The sequence below is a fragment of the Haplochromis burtoni genome, unplaced genomic scaffold (genome assembly GCF_018398535.1).
Source record: "Haplochromis burtoni strain Fernald_Lab_line unplaced genomic scaffold, NCSU_Asbu1 Contig_75, whole genome shotgun sequence".
In the NCBI taxonomy this organism is placed as follows: Eukaryota; Metazoa; Chordata; class Actinopteri; order Cichliformes; family Cichlidae; genus Haplochromis; species Haplochromis burtoni.
The window spans coordinates 1,507,562-1,510,575 of NW_024582436.1; positions in this window are offsets into that span (position 1 = coordinate 1,507,562).

Genomic DNA, 3,014 nt, shown 5'->3' on the forward strand with positions numbered 1-3,014 from the left:
ATGAGCAACACAACACAGCTCAAAGCAAGCGGGATGAAATCACCTGTGAAATGTGTGTACAGAATGTCTTTTTTTTGTTTTTTTCCCCATCAGTTCTTGCTTTGAATCTGATATGACAGATACAGACGTGTATTCCTTTTTATCTGAACACCGCAGCTGTCTCAGTGTTTGTATCAGCTTCTGAAAGTGCTGTTGTGATTTGTAGCCCTGAGACTCATATCCTTTAACGTTTCCTCATTTTCGTCTATTGTTGTTTGCAATAACAAGCAACAACGGGAGATTTTTGTTCTGTCTTGACTAGTGTGAATTCCAGATAATGTTACAGGGAGTTGGAGGAAATAAATTGATGCAATTTTCTTTGTTTAGCTGCGCAATGTTCTTCTGCATGTTATATATTTTAAATAGAAAAGAGAGAAGAGAATAGATGAGAAAGCAAAGGCAAAGAAAAACACCTACAGCAAAAAATGTGCATTTTTCCAGCAGCTTTGAATTCACTCATGAACGTGTGGTTTGAATACAGAAACTCAGTAATTGAAGTAGTTTTAGGCTGCTGATCACTGCGGGTTTTTGTTTGTAAGTGAATCATAGCTGAAAGTTCAGTTTTTCAGCTTTAAAAAAGGAAAATAAATAAATAATATCCTCAACTTATTTTTGACATATTGCTGCACTCTATGGTCTTTTCAGACCGCAAATAATCAGTCTGCATCAGTTGGCTTCAGGAAATTCTATCTTCGGTCTTCTGCCCCACAGAAATGTGCAAACTCAAACAAAACATAGAAAAGGTCTGGTCTTAATCACGTAATAATAACGTGCTCCTTTTCCATGAAAACCAAACTCGTTTTTGAAAGTCAGTTATGCTTTGAAAAGCATTAGCAAGACTTTGGCAGCATCACAACTAAAATATTTGGACATGGCTCCAAACTTTCTGCATTAACCACCCTACAGAACATCAGAGGGTTCATGCATTTTTATCTTTGCACCAGTTTGTTAAAAAATACTTTGAACAAATGCGTTGTAGTATTCAACGGCAAGAGCCCCACATGGATGAAGTGACGAGCTTCTTTGTTCTTCAACTGCTGCAATGCAAAGCCCTTTTTCACTACAAGCCTCATTCACACAGTGCACAATTATTCTGACCAAGAACAACAAATTGACGTCAGTGTTATTAACACATGACATCAAAAGTCTCTTAAAAATTAAACTAGCTTACATGGGGCTGGGAATGGGGTCTAAAATTACCAATCAATCAATCAATCAATCAATCAATCTCATAGGAAACATGTTCACCAGCCTGCTTAATACTTACTTGTTAACTTGTTAACCATTTTTGTAACCAAAATTTACACTCTCTCTTCAGTGTAAATTTTGACAATGCTTTGCTATTTAACCTACTAATAGCAGTATGCTAGCACTATTAAAGGGCACAGATTAAGATGTTTTATCTTATGTACTTGACACCAAAACAAAGCTTAAGGACAATTTATATCCAGAGCCATTCCTCAGCACTCCAGGAAGTTAGAGCTAAACAGGATATGTCCCATTTTTTTATGCTAAGCTACATTAGCTAACTAGCGGTACTGACTGAGGAGCTGCAAGACTGACGCTAATTTTCATTTTGAGTGAGCCACTTACGTGACTTCATAGTAGAGTGCAGTTCTCAGTGAATGCTGTTTCACAAGCTAACTTTAATGGCTAAAGGGTAGACTGTAAATGAAACACAGGATGCTGTGGTTTCTGTAGAGGCTTGTAATTTAAGTTATTGCTGCCACAGAATCACCCAAATGTCTAAGTAGACTAAAACTATTGTTCAAATGGATTTGAAACTAACAGTAAAAGGCTCAGTGTAGTCAGTGAAAAATCTGTGAAAGAAGTTATTGCCTTTTCCTCGGTAAGACCACGATGCAACAACATACGCATAGAGCTGTTGCTTGACTTCTTCCATAATGCCACTTGCTTTGTGAATGTGATTTACACCTCTTTCCTTCCATTTCTGTCCATCGTGGCTATTTCTAAGCTCAGACATAAGCACTGACTTGATACTTTGGCTTTTTTTATTTATGCCTCTGCACCCTGTAATTCTGTCTCCTGTACACAAAATTGCTTCCTCTCAAAACCAAGCCAGATGTGGAAAACGTGAAACTAGACCAACGACTCCAAAAGCCTGTCCTCCGAGTTCATGCGGATACCACATTCGTGCAGACGTAACCGCATCATTGGGGATTCTACCCTGATACAGTTATGAAAGAGAAAAAACTGTGTAAACATGCATTATTTGAAATTTCTATACATCAAAAAATACAAAATATAAACACAGAGTTGAAAATATAAAAATATATAGTATATCATGCTTCACTGTGCAAAAAAACAAAACAAAACAAAACGTCTGGTGATTTAATATTTCAATGTTGAACTTCCGCTTTTGAATTTGGTGTAGTTTGATTAAAAAGATTAACTCAAGGTCTACAAGCCAGCTTTTTCTAAAGCATTCAATGATCCTGATAGAAGTGAGTAATGTGTCTTTATTATTATTGAGGTTTTATTTTGAAATATAAAAAGCTTCTACAACTGAGCAGACACCTTACTTGCTTAAAGGTGCGTATAGATTAAGATTTCAGCACTCTTGCAAGTGTATTGTGTGCTTTTCTGTGCAACATGACTGCAAGATGGTAACAGCTAATGAATCGTCGAATATGAGATGTGGCTGCAATTCCTCCACTGTGTCTCCTGCTGCACTCTCCTGAGTGGAGATATGATAACACCAGAAACATAATCATTCAAGCAAGCGTTTGGGTCTTTCAGGTCAACATTTTTTATTACTATTATTTCTTTGCATCATAAACATTTTGTTTGGCCTATTAACCTCCATCTCTTTTATTTGGATCTGTTCCAGTGTTGCACTGATCGGATCATTTGAAGAGACGATAGATAGATAGATAGATAGATAGATAGATAGATAGATAGATAGATAGATAGATAGATAGATAGATAGATAGATAGATAGATAGATAGATAGA